The following is a 14,247-nucleotide window of genomic DNA, read 5'->3' as shown; positions in this document are numbered from 1 at the left end:
TCCAGTTTTAAAACTCTAAAATTCTAGTTTTCTAAATACCATTGCACTTTGGGATCATTGTTTGTAAAAAGATAAATTCAGTCAGAATTTCAGGGACCGTAAGCAGGATTAAACTACAAATAGGAAATAATTACATTTCTTAGTGCATTGTATTTAAAGATATGCCTTGGATAGTAATGTCTTCACAGGAGAGTCACTTGAATATTTAGTTGAGTACTATATGATTCTACACAATGGATGATTCAGTTATTTCTGCCAAGTTAGCTACAGTATGTAAAAGCATTCTAGTCAAAATACATCCCATTGGAACCAGCAGATGTGTATTACAGTTTACCAGACTAGCATCCCTGAAGGTAGTATTTAGAAATGACTAAAACCAACTTTAAATTATATATTTCTAACATACATAATTGATGTAGTTGCTTTGAATTGTTTGAGTTAGATGGAGCATTTAGTTTAGTAACTACACATCAAGTACTGTGATGATCAATTTAAGTGAAACCTGAGGTAATCGTTTTGACCAAAATGCGGAGAATGCCATTTTAAATACTACCTTTCTGATTTTGTAAAGCCTTCAAGGCAAAATTGGTAGAAAACTAGAATTTATTTGAGACCATCGTAAAATGTCACTTAGTCTAACCATTCTAAAGATTCACATTCTATCCAATACAAATATGTGAGCTTAACACGTGTCATTATAATTAATAAATCCTATCACTTACTAAAATTATGAAAAATTTAATTCCTATAATTTCATTAAAATCATTTTAATTAAAAATGTTTGTTTTTATTAATATGTCACTGTAAGTATATCATGAAACATTAGATTACATGCAGGAAACAATACTCGTATTTCACAGAAGCTGATTTAAAAAAAAAAAACTCCATAATAAGCCATTATTTTAGTGGGATTATCTGCATTTCAATTTTTTTTTTTGTTTAACTTAAATAATTTGCTTCCTACAAATATGCTACGAGCCTTTAGGGTACATGTGATTTATTTGCTAAATCTCCATAACATAGAGGAAAGAGCACATAATTTGGGGTCGGAAGAGCTGATTTCTACCATTTAGTCCTCCAATTTTCATTTGTTCCCTCATGTTTATTGAGTGTTTACAGCGTGCCAGGCACTGTGCTAAGAACCATGTATAAAGTGATAAGAAAACAGAAATTATGTATGCCTGGTTGGATTTTGTTACTTTCTTAACTGACCTTGGCCACATCATTTTAATAATTAATAAGATTACACCTATGGTTTTGTGAACTTAAGTGACAGTTGTTCTGTTCTGCAGCTTTGCCATCATCTTCTTCAGAGTTAGACCAACTTAAGAAGCAGCAGTCCAAGGAGGAATCAGTTTGGAAATGTCTGATTAATGAATCTTGAGCTTCTTCAGAATAATATTTTAATAGAAACTAAACCCTTTGATTTACCCGGCCCAAATAAAAATGTTTCCAGTTGTTAAAATTCTTTACTTCCGATGTAAGAATATAGTAACTAAATTTGGCCTATTGTGGCACATAAATCTTACTATGAAAAGAAACTTAATCATCTTCATCCCACATTGCTAGTTTCATAGAAGCTAAGCAGGAAATTAAGATTGGAAATTAATTACTCATTAAATACATTTATTAAGCAACTCTTATATGTACACACTAGGCTAGCAGCTGAATAAAGGAAGAGGAAGAGAAAAGGCACTGCTCTTAAGCAACCAACAGTTTGTATGAGGGAGCATTAATTATAATAATGTCATGGCTAACATCATTAAATAGGTATTATCTATACATGAAATATTTTACAATTTGTCATTATTGACTAAGTGGTTTTGCATTATTTTACTGCTATGAGCCACAGTCTCTCTATGGAAAAAGTTAGATGTTTATTAGCTCATGGGAAAATTAAAGAAGTGTTCTGAAAAAATTGTATCTGGATTCCTAAAACTGATTTGTGGTGGGAGAGCCAAAAAGGAATCCTAACTGCAGGCTCAATGTCCTTTACATTTCCTTCTTTAGGGAGAATGAGACGAAACACTGAAGTATTGTCAGGAAATGCCTAGATTCTCTAAGGATTTCTAGTTTCTTAATCATTCATTGTTGACCAAATTCTAGTTGACTCTGACAATTCATTCAAATATTTTCCCTCTCATTTTGTGAATATTTTATTCATATTTATAAACTTTAAAGTGGTTGATTTCATCATTTATATTGGTAGATTCATGTATAATTATCAGTTTTATCCTCTCAATCTCCATTCAGATTAGTTCCCAAACTACTCTAAGAGAAGTGTATTAATTAAAAAAAAAAAAAAGATGGAGTCATCTATTCAGTATTTTATTTATTTATTTATTTTTTAATTAGAGAGAGAGGTGGTGGGGCAGAGGGAGAAAGAATCTGAAGCAGGCTCCATGCCCAGTGTGGAGCCTGATGCGGGGCTCGATCTCATGACCCTGAGATTGTGACCTAAACTGTAATCAAGAGTAGGGCACTTAACTAACTGAGCCACCCAGGCGCTCTTATTCAGTGTTTTAAAAAATAGTGACTTTTCTACTCTTTTTCCATCATGTTTTCCCACAGGTTGAGTATTACTGGCAACATTGCACATTTTGAGCGTAATTTACCTCAGACAGCTATAAGGTACACATATCCTAAGCTACTAGGTACTGCCACGAGCTACATTTGCTAGCAGATATTAGCCATTCCACATATTGTACATATGGTGCAACTATTTTTTTTCTCAGTTATTGTAATAATATCAGAAATATATTGAGTTTTTGTGTCATATTATTTTATGTACTGGTGAGTTTTCTCTAGTAACACAAGATCTAAAGTAGTAATGTCTTAATTGAGGCTGCTATAAGAAGGTATCATTCAGTGGGTGGCTTATAAAAAAACAGAAATTTATTTGTCACAGTTCTGGAGACGGCAAATCTGAGATCCGGGTGCCAGTGTAGTCAAGTACTGGTGAGATCCCTCTTCCAGGTTGAAGACTGTGGACTTCTTATTGTATCCTTACGTGGTGGAAAGCAGAGAGGGGAAGCAGGATCTCTCAGGACTCATAAGGGCATTGATGCCATTCATGAGGGCTCCGCTCTGATGAACTCATGTAACCCTAATTACCTCCCAAAGGCTCCACCTCCTAATACCGTCATACTGAGAAGCAGGGTTTCAATGTGAGAATTTTGGGGGGATGCAAATATTCAGTCCGTAATAAGTACTGAATCAGGATGCTGCCTCTGGTTTTGCAACATATATTTTCTTCTTTGAAGATAAGATAAATATATGGTTATGTCACATAATCTCTTTCAAGTCATTCTAATGCTAGGGTTGGACTAAGATGTGAGATGACCTCAGTAATCTGTAGAAATCAGCTGTCCTTCTCAATTCTTAGCTCGCTTACCAGACTACAGCTCTTTGGGATACCTAGACTGTTATTCATTAAGGTGTAGAGGCTATAAATAGTTTTGTTTTTATTCTTATATTGCCTCATTTCCCTTACTTTGTAAAAGTAAGAGTTTGGATGTCACTAACCAAAAGTGAAAAATGATGCTTTTTGATAATAAAGTGGAAAATGTCCAACTTTAAGAGCAGCCTATATTTTTTAAATACTGAAAATAGACTTTCTAGGTCTACTCTAAATTTTTGTTGTGCATCTTACTCATTTTTATATAAAACATGTTCATCATTTCATCTCCTAAATGTTTTTGCCACTTTTTTTTTCCTTTTACTACTCCACAATTAATGCTTCCATAGTCGGAGATATTTTCTGTTTGTCCTACTCATAGTTTTTATTTGCTTACTCAATGATGCATTTGTTATCATGTAATAGCCCCTTAACAGGATCTTGGATTTTTATAGAATTAACTAGAAGTTTGAGCTGTTCTTTTTATTCTTTTATATAATTCTTTCCTGTTGTATTTCAGTGTTGCAGAAACCTTGATTCCTTTATTTGTCCATTTGGTTTATTTTCCCATAGGGTATTATTCAATAAGTATTCAGTAAGAGGCCTATTTTATGGAAAGGGAAATCTTTGACTTATTATAATATAAGAGAATTTATTATATGAGATTGTGGGATGGAGGGTACTTTTTACTAATCTAAAAACTGCTGTTGCTATTAAACTATTGTGTAGTTCACACATGAAGTCTATGACAAATAATATTAAATGATCTACTGGAGAATACTGAGAGAAGTGGGGAGAAATCAGGAGAAAAGTTATTTGATTGCTTGTTTAATTTCACTTGAAAATCGAAACATATTTAGTATTTTCTCATTGTCTGTGAGGCTTAAAAAAAAGGACTTATGATAAAAGGGTAATAATTGCCCAGAGCTTATATTATCCAAAGACATTTTAGCATGAGAGCAAAATTTTTATTAGAGTTATTTTCCAACTTTTTGTTTTTTATTTTAAGGTTAAAATGGAAATATCATATAGTTCTTCTCAGTGTACAAATTCAGTGACCATTTCTAATATCAATTTAGGTGTCCCTTTAAAAATACCATTATGAATTAAAATTATTTCCTTTTATAAACAAAATAACAATCATATATATTATGCAACAGCTTTATATTAAAAGATATTACCAGAGAAGTAGTAACTTATTTAAAACCCTTAACAATACTGCCCAATAGGACTTCCTGCAATGATAGAAATGTTCATAATCTGTGATGTCCTGTCTGGTAGCCAAGGACCACATATGACTGCAAGACAAAATTTTTGATTTTATTTAATTGTAATTAATTTTAATTCACCTGTAAGTAGGCATACAAATCTGATGGCTAACGTACTGGACAGTGGAGTTAGAAAATAGTTTTCTTCTCTTCTAACATGAACAAACATGTAAAGTTAAATAAAAGAAGAGAGGGAAAAAATAGAGAAATTTATATTTAATGCTTATTATCAGTAAATATATTTCCAGTGGAGTAAAGAAGCAGTTTTGTTATTATTGATGATACTACCAGGTATTTATTGTAAATAGTTTCCTATTCTACCCACATTAACTTTTTTTTTTCCTTTTTCAAAAAAAGATATTTATTTGAGAGAGAAAGCAAAAACAGGGGAAGCAGCACAGGGACAGGAAGAAGGAGGCTCCCCGCTGAGCAAGGAGCCCTATGCGGGACTCAATCCAAGGACCCTGGGATCGTGACCTGAGCCCAAGGCAGATGCTTAACCAACTGAGTCACGCAGTCACCCCTACCCACATTAACTTTTGTAGGAAAATATTTTCATTAAGAAGGATGTGAAAGTTTGAATTTGTTTATGAAAGAACAGACTAAATGGGTATGTGTGTATGTGTCAGAGAGATGGCACAGCTGCTTGTATGACGTTTAGAGTAGAGTTTATGAAGTGGTTACAATATCATGGTGTTGCCACCACACATTTTAAAGCAATATGTAATAAGTTATAACCTGATGAGATTGTTTTGAAAATTAAATCTTCAGTTTGAAGTTGTTTGGGTCAAAAGAATTCAGACTTTCCAGTAATCAGCAGTTTACACGAATGTCAAGAAATAATTAGTTATATTGCATTGCTATAGTTTCATTTAAAAAAATAAAATGAACGGTTTTGTATGATAGAATTAACATTTCAGTATGTTTTATAAAAGTCCAAAAAAGACATCTCTTCATATTTCAACATGTTTTCTTAAGCAGTGAATGGCCATTTTAGGAAAAGATAAGATGGGAATTATAAGGCTACCTTAAAGGCTTGTATTTGTGGTGACTTGATTTTACAGATCAGTAAATCAGCAGATAAAGGGTAGATTGTTCAAGCTCATAGCTCCCTCTGCAGCATGGGCTTGCATTCATATGGGCCTAAGTACTAGATATTAAGACAAATAACTACATATATGAAATCTTCAAAAATACAGAATTGGTTGTGCCTGTGAACAAACTATTTTCTTCTTAGCCTTTAACATAAACTTATTTTATTTTTAAAGAAAATAGGAATTTAGACAATCTTTAGATTTTCTTCCTACTTGTCTGTTGATTCAAAGTTTAAAAGATTGGGACTTGCTGCTCAGTCCCCAGGAGGTTTACTATACAACATATACATAAAAAGAATAAAAGTAATATTTTATCAGATTTGCATTTTTTAACTAAAATGAAAGGACCAATATACTTTGTGTGGCAAATGTGTACATTACATAACCTTCCAAAATATTTGATTGGGAATGTAAGCGTCTTTTTAAAAAGGATGAAAAATTGTGTGTGCTCTGAATGAAATGAACACTTTCCTTTAAATTTTAAAAACAGCAAGAAATTTATGGATAATTTTGCTCTTACATCTAGTGGTTAGAATGCCCGCAGGTCAACACATTTATGAACCTGGTCTGCTTTTTGCTATTAAAGTAGGGCGAATATTCTCTAAATGTGCTTTTTTTTTTTTTTTTGGTCTATTTGTTTTGTTTTATTTTTTTATTTTTTATTTTTCCCTGGGAAATAATTTTAATAGCACAGGGGAGAAGAATCCTAGGAAATTGTTTTTTTTTTTCAGTGAAGGAAAGTAAACAGTATTACATTTTCTTGACTTTATAGAATCAACACATAAATGCAATTAAGAAGGAAATATATTCCATAAAATATTTCTGTCTTCTTACAAAAGAGTCAAAGAAATCATAAATACAATCTTCGTACTCCTTTATTATATTACTTAAAAAAAAGTGATCCTAATTGATACATTTTGGTAATAGTTCCAGGAACCTAACACAGGTTTAGTAGACATGCCAGCATTACCATATATTACCCAAATTCCTTATGCTCATTTTCTTTTTACAATTTTTGAAATCCACACAAATTTGGACAGGGAGACTTCAATCATACTTTCCATACATACTTAGCACCTTCTACTTTTTACTTGGGTGTCTTGGACAAGTAACTCAACCATAGCAAGTTAACTGAGGAGATAATATAAAGATTATATAGGACAGTATTTATGCAAGAACATTTAAAGTGGTAAGATGACCTAAGTATTATTTTATTATTTCTAATTTCTCTTGAACGTTTGGAGCAAGTTTCTTGAGATCTTCATAACATTTTCTGAAATACTGTAAAAAAGTTACCTTTACTCTGTTTTCTGCTTCCTTTTTTTTTTTTTTTTATCATTGCTGTTGATTGATTGAAGTATAGTTGACACACAGTACTGCATTAGTTTCCGGTGTGCAACATAATGATTCAACAACTCTGTATGTTATTCTGTGCTCACCCTCGCCAGAAGGTAACTACCCATCCATTATTACCATACAATGACGTTATGATACTATTGACTGTATTCCCTATGCTGTATCCTTCATTCACATGACTTTTACATTCCATACATGGAAGCCTATACCTCTCACTCCCCTCTGCTTTCCATGGATTGATTCTCATGAATTCAATAGTGTTTTAGTTTAACTTGATATTACTACATTATATTTAGGAGGCAGAGAATAACATCAACTCAGAAATATTAGATTTAAGCATATTTAACTATTACTGTTTGACCAGTTTTGATCTGAAAACAGTAATTTCATGTGTCAACCTCAGGTGTTATTGGACTTCAATGATTTCAGGCTTTGGAGAAGCAGAATTCTTTGTAACAATCATCCTCGTGTTGAAATGTGCTGTAGTTGAAAAGCTAACTAGATATTTGGTTCATTATAGTAATATTTTAGTCAATCACAGGAGACTTGTAGAAAATTTTGTGTACTAACTCATTTATTTAGAAAAACAAACAAAAACAGTCCATGTCCTTTAAAATGATTTTCAGTGACCTCTCTAAAACTTTAAAATTAGCCATGAATTATAAAATATGTGAATTTCTTGGGGTTTTTAAAATTTAAGTATAATTGATGTACAGTGTTTTAAATACTGAAAAAAATGAAAATTAAAAGCCCTGAGGAAGTGGTAGATCTTTTAATGGCCAATGAATTTTTTCTTCTAGACTATTTGTTACATATGCAAAGGTCCATTGAATTAAAGACAATATGAAGTATTACCTTGAAATAAAATTTCATTTTCCTTAAATATAAAGATATATGTATAATTAAGTGAGTATTATATGAACCTTTTTCTATTCAATGTATACAAATCTAATTTATTAAACTCTAAATTTAGAACTTTTTTTTTTTACGTTATGTTTGATTTAGTCTTATTTTCATGCAATGGCCCCATACTTAAAATATGCTTGCTTTTTCTCAGAGAAATTAAGTAGATTTATTTTAGACTGGTCTGAGAAACTAAGTATAGATGAGTAAAATCGAAAGTATTTGGAAGTTTAATTGAAAATTCTCTGTGATAAAATAATCAGTAAAAAAATTGTATAAATCTAGCCTAAGTTAATTCTCTCAAATGAAGGGCCATTGGTGGTCTTCAGCAGTTCACCTATTCTCCATCTTGGTGTTGGAGAACCTAGGACACTCTGTGGAGTATTCTCTTCTGGTACCACACAACTAGAGGATATCTCCCATTCATTTGTTCATAAGAAAAGTCATATCTGAGTACTGGCACATCCATAAAACCGTGAGAAGTGGTGGTAAATTGGGTAGCTAGATAGGGATATATTTAAATTTATTCTCCCAACTCTATCCAAGAACTTTCCTGCTCTGTTTTCTAAAATATGATGACGTCAGACTTTTAGAAAGGAAACACACCTCACCTCAACCAGCTTTCTTTGAAGTTGTATAACAATGATTGAGTTTGGTTGGGAAAATACATGCTAACACTCTGTTCAGTTTTATCTGTCAATTTCATATTAGGAAATGTTTATTTCTAAGTAAGCAATAAAACACTAAAAATGAGTGACATGAGCAGAAACAAGGTAGACTGTTCTTGTCACAGTTTTTATGGTCACTCATATATAATGTTCCTTTTGTAAGTCCAACTATTGAAATTAATATAACAATGTTCACTCAAAGTTAACATTTATAGGGAAGAATTGAAGCTATAAAAGCAAAAGAAAATCTTTGTCATAGTCCCCCATGAAAATAAAATTTGAAATTGTATTCAGTATAGTTTGTGTCGAGCCATTCTGTATATATTTTAATATGTTGACTAATAGCTGTTAAATTTCATCAGGTCCATTGAACAGCTTACATACCAGAAGAATCTGCCATACAATTATCCTTCCTCTCTCTCATCCTTCTTTCCTTCCTTCCTGTCCTCCTTACTTCCCCTGTTAACAAGATGGAGCATTTTGAATTGAAAGCCATGAACTTTGTAACAGAATTGGCTGCTGTGTGATGCAGAAACAAAGGCAATCTGCAACTTAGGAAAGTACTATTATAAAAGTTCTTTGAATAAATAAGTTGAAACTCATAGCATATTTTCCAACAGAAACAAGACGCTTAGGCAAGGTGAATTTCTCAGACCACTTCACAAAGGACTCATTAATTCTATAATATACTTGAATCATAGTTTTTTACCAAAAGTGTAGCTGGATGTTGCTCAAAATGTTCCTAGGGAAAATGTTTTCATGGTTCCAAGTGTGATGCCAGGAGTGTCCTTGCTGCTGCAAGTTGGTTTACTTCTTTTACTTCTGAACAGTGAAGAGAGAGAGAGAGAAAGTATTTGCTATTCTAGTTGGCTCCCCTCATGCCCTAAGACTGGGATGGCAGCAGGCTGGGTGGGAATGTCATTTAGGTAGATTTAAAGCAGGTGGCTGAGGGCACCTGTTAATTTTTTTTTTTTTTTGAACTAGCCATTCCTGCCCAGGCTGTTTCTTTCCTTCCATAAGCCTCCATAATGTACCTTTTTGCTTCATTTGCTGTTTGGACTTTCTCTTGGTTCTGGCCAGCATTTCTCTTCCTCCAGCTGACTGCTGCATAGATCCACAGTTTCAATGCTTTCCTCCATTTCCCAGTCCTTGAAGCATTCCCAGATGATTGAGGCTTTCTAAAGGCTTTCACTGTTAACACCAAAGGAAGAATAAAATAAAGCAAAGGTCCATCCGGTGCCACCATGGGAACCAGACTCTGGTATACTGGCATTTAATACCCCGAATGAAGGATAAAGTCTTGAAAATAGTGTGATGGGCTGGAAAGGCAAGGATAGAAGCTAGCAAGCTGAATGTATGTAAGAAGGAAATAAAATCTTTCTCTGTATTCCTCTTTCTGCTGGCCTGTACCACCCCCAGTTTCGTTGCTATGTACCGCACTTTGAATGGTATAGATCTGGGTGGGAAGTCACCTGCAGTAGAGGCAATTTTGCTGAAGGAGAGATGGAGCCAAAGAAAAATAAAGGGAACTGGTCACAAGCAACTAGCAGAGAAGGAAGGAGGCCACAAGAAAGAAGGAGTGGCTAAGTGGTGACAGATTCCTTTCAGCCAATTTTGAACATGAAATGTAGCACATAAGTTGCCTCTTGCTTGTAGATTTAGATGAAGCCTTTCATATTGCTAAACTTAAACGTTGATTATACAACAAGGAGTTACCTGTGATATGTTATATCATACTTTGATTTATCCACTTGTCATGATTAATTTCCTGATTTGCTTTATATTGAAGCAAACGTATTTGTTTCCTTGCTCATTTTTCTCTTCCTAGAAGTATGTAATTAAAATTCTGTGCAAAGAACACTCATGATAAATTAAACTTACTGTCCTTGCATTCTTATAAGCTGGGGGCCAAAGGAAAATTTTTTGTGGAGATGTTCTTTTGAAGTAATTCAAGAATGTACAGTTTAAAAGTCTGCAGCTTCCCTTCATGTCAACAGCACACAAATTATTCATAACACGGCGGATGTTTTGGTGCCTATTCTCATTTTTGTGAGGGAAACATGTTTTATCCCAAAGAAAAAGAAAATTTAAGATATCTTTTTCTTGCTTTTATTCCTTATTTTCACAATGGAAAGGAAAAAAAAATGAGTGTGATCTTTATAGGTGGCATGGTCATCACAGTAAAGTTGATGACTAAGACTCACTTCATATACACAGCAGGATTAGTCAGCGAAATTAAGAATCCAGAGTTTTCTGCAAACCAAGAGCTTTTCCCTAACTTGACAATGTCCACAGGTAAGGCTGGATGGACTGCTTTCTACCTTACACTAAAGCAAAATACACTGCTTTACCTTTACACTCTGGCATGCCAATTTTTACCTCCTCTGTAGCTGTTAAAAGTCAAGATACTATTTGATTGCAAAGGATCTACAAAGAAAAAGCAAGAGTCGATGTTATGAGGAAAATTATTCTCTTTAAATGCAATATTCTTTTATTTCAAAAACCAAGTAGAAAGGAAAGAGAAAAGAAAAAACACCTGGAGAGTGATTATAAGTGATAGAGCTACTGCCATTTATAATTATGTGCAAATTATGGAATAATGTAGGGATCATCTTTAGGTCAACCAGATTTAATTTTTTTTCAAATTTATTTATTTTTTTAGAGAGAGCACATGTGAGTGAGCAAGTGGNATTTATTTTTTTAGAGAGAGCACATGTGAGCGAGCAAGTGGGGGCCAGAGGGAGCAGAGGGAGAGGGAGAGAAAGAATCTCCAGCACACTCCCTGCTATTTATAATTGTGTGCAAATTATGAAATAATGTAGGGATCATCTTTAGGTTAACCAGATTTTAAAATTATTTTTTCAAATTTACTTATTTTTTTTTAGAGAGCATGCGAGTGAGTGAGTCAGAGGAGGGGCAGAGGGAGAGAGATAATTTCCAGAATCTTCAGCACACTCCCTGCTAAATGCAGATGTGGGGCTTGATCCCAGGACCCCGAGATCATGACCTAAACCGAAATCGAGTAGGATGCTTAACCGACTGAGCCACCCAGGCGCTCCTAGGTTAATAGATTTTAAATTAACTAAAGCAAACAAATGGATACCACAGGGGTAGAGTAGAAGGACGCAAGTAGAATTGGTTTTTTTATTTTTGTTTTTTTAAGTCTAAGATTGAGTCTGAAAATATATGGAAAGTCAGTAAAGTCTGTTCCAAGCCAGTTTTCTTCTTTTTTTATTCTATTTTTTTAAATATAGGAGTTAATATATTACCCTTCCTTTTATTCTTGTACTTTATTTCATTTTGTTTTTTAAATTTTAAATTTATTTTTTAAGTAGGCTCCATACCCAACATGAGGCTTGAACTCACAAGCCTGAGATTAAGGGTCTCACACTCTATTGACTAAGCCAGTCAGGCACTCCTGATTATTTTTTTTNAAGTCTAAGATTGAGTCTGAAAATATATGGAAAGTCAGTAAAGTCTGTTCCAAGCCAGTTTTCTTCTTTTTTTATTCTATTTTTTTTAAATATAGGAGTTAATATATTACCCTTCCTTTTATTCTTGTACTTTATTTCATTTCTTTTTTAATTTTTAAATTTATTTTTTAAGTAGGCTCCATACCCAACATGAGGCTTGAACTCACAAGCCTGAGATTAAGGGTCTCACACTCTATTGACTAAGCCAGTCAGGCACTCCTGATTATTTTTTTTAGTCTGAGTCTTCTGAGACAGTCCATTTTTCTGAACTGGTCAAGTCAGGATTTGTTTACACATGGGGCATGACTTGAATTTCCATACAAGGGGTCCCGTTAGTTAGCTGGTTCTGGATGGCAGGGTAAGTCCAATGGTGCCCCCTGTGGCCCTGTGTCTTAGTTAATGGTGAAAGAAGAAAACTCTCAGGGGATCAGAATCAATGACTTTGATTTTATTACAGCACAACTTCCTTTCCTTATCTTACTTAGCACATTTATAAAACTGGTGTTGAGCCTGGGCCTGTTTTACTTTGTTTTTCACTTTTCGTTTACTGTTAGGTTTTCATGCAGCACTTTACCAAAAAAACTGTTTTCCTGAGACTGTGTTCTCACAATCATGTTTGCCAGTCTTTGTTAACAGGAATTAAGTCAGGCCATAGTAAATGATAGACTATTTTGACAGTTGAGTCTCCTCTAAACTCCCTGATTTTGTTGTTGTGTCCTATATATTAAACAATTTTATTTTTTCAAGCAAGCATCTTACATGGGGAATAGAAATTCAAAGGGTGGTTAACATAAGACAGAAGTATGTCTTAAACATTGAAATAATCTATATCTTTGTGTAATTTCCAGTGTAGTAAAATAAATCTTTAATATTTATGCCCATGTCATGCCAGAGTTGCCATTGAAAAGTAGCAAATTCAGTCTTAATTCCTTATTTAGCAGATTAGAAACCAAACCAATCAGGAAATGAATATCACATACCAAATATTTGTCTTTTTTTTTTTTTTTGCTATATCTTTTAAAATAAACTCTGGCAAACCAAGTGTTTTGTATAGATTCTATTGTCCACATTTATTCACTAGCTATTTTTTACTATATTTAGGACCCCATCAGTAAATGTGCCTATGTTGATATTTCAGTTTCCAGCTAATATATTTTAAACAAAATTGATGATTTTTAATGCATTAATAACTTTAACAATTAAAAAGAGTTTTGCTGATCCTTATGAAATGGTACAATTGTAAGTTGTTTTTCTCAAAGTTCCTATATTTTGCTGTTGTTCTTTATAAATGCTTTTGATCAAATAACCACTTTTAAAATTACAGCTAAATAAAAGAATGAGACTAGAAATGTCAACATGGCTATCTTTTATTACTGAAAATGTTTGATAAGTACTGAAACCTTGCTGTTGCCCTAGTCCTGGAAAATAGCTTTCTCTTCCATTTCTAACTGGATGCCAAACCCTGGGTATCGATAGTGCTTGAATTGTCTAGTAGTTACTAAAAATAGTTTAAATCCCATATACTTGCATTGTTTATGTGTAGGAAATACATGCAAAATCTGATTGTATTATGTGTGTGTGTTTGTATATATAAGTATATATGTGCACATATGGAAATACATGCAAATATATGAAAATATGTAAATATTATGTAGATTATATGGAAACATAAAGGGAAGTTTACCAAGTATTGTCCTTATATTAACTATATTCATATTCCCACCCTAAACAGAAGTACTAAGTCAATAAATCATAAATTTTGCCTAATGGACAGCTCCCAAATGGACTTCTCTTGCAATGATTACTTTTTCTAGTTAACAGTTTTAAAAATTAGCATTTTTAACAAATTACGATAAACTACCATTATTTGCAATGAAATATGAACACACTATAAATAAGCCATATTATAAATTTTAGTTCCATATGTTTATGTTGTGTTTAGGGAAAGAAATTGAAGTATTAGAAATACTTAAAGGCCATGATGGTAAATGGATTACATATTTTGTACAAGTGGAGTATGTTTAAGTGAAATATCATGGCTCTTGGCAATGGACTTTGTTTTATCCAAGTCCAAATCAGAGTTTAGGA

The 14,247-nt window shown here is 33.1% G+C and overlaps 1 protein-coding gene across 28 annotated transcripts in view; it reads left to right on the top strand.

Annotated features, from left to right (window-relative positions):
• Nucleotides 1–14,247, top strand: part of NRXN1 (neurexin 1) — a 1,113,431-nt gene that overhangs the window by 86,477 nt on the left and 1,012,707 nt on the right. The window lies entirely within an intron of this gene.

This window comes from Ailuropoda melanoleuca, chromosome 4 (genome assembly GCF_002007445.2).
Source record: "Ailuropoda melanoleuca isolate Jingjing chromosome 4, ASM200744v2, whole genome shotgun sequence".
Taxonomy (NCBI): domain Eukaryota; kingdom Metazoa; phylum Chordata; class Mammalia; order Carnivora; family Ursidae; genus Ailuropoda; species Ailuropoda melanoleuca.
The sequence above is the reverse complement of the archived record's forward strand: the minus strand, read 5'-3'. Positions and strand labels throughout refer to the sequence as shown.